This window comes from Penaeus monodon, chromosome 19, assembly GCF_015228065.2.
Source record: "Penaeus monodon isolate SGIC_2016 chromosome 19, NSTDA_Pmon_1, whole genome shotgun sequence".
In the NCBI taxonomy this organism is placed as follows: Eukaryota; Metazoa; Arthropoda; class Malacostraca; order Decapoda; family Penaeidae; genus Penaeus; species Penaeus monodon.
Window position 1 is genome coordinate 7,816,664 of NC_051404.1, and position 281 is coordinate 7,816,944.

Below are 281 nucleotides of genomic sequence, written 5' to 3' on the forward strand. Positions count from 1 at the left end.
AAGCTTCCTGCTTCATAAGCTTCCTGCTCCCCGGCGCCTCCTTCAGCTTCCATTTCCCCGGAATTTGGAAAAGAGGGTTGAAATTTGAAGAAGGGGGGGGGAGAAAAAAAAATGTGGTGGATTGATATGGGGGAGAAATTGTTTTAAAAATAGGTAAAAAAAAAAAAAAAATGTGGTGAATTCATTGGAGGGAATTAGATTTTGAAAGAGGGTAGAAATTCGTGAAAATAGGTCGTTTATGACTTCCTGGAAGGGACGACCTACGAGAAAAAGATACGATT

At 40.2% G+C, this 281-nt stretch overlaps 1 protein-coding gene across 1 annotated transcript in view; it reads left to right on the forward strand.

The window, feature by feature from the left end:
* Nucleotides 1-175, forward strand: part of LOC119585042 (sarcoplasmic calcium-binding protein, beta chain-like) — a gene marked incomplete in the record, with an annotated part of 31,574 nt that extends 31,399 nt beyond the window's left edge. The window contains 1 exon segment of the mRNA XM_037933659.1: nucleotides 1-175.
* Nucleotides 176-281: the final 106 nt, after the last annotated feature.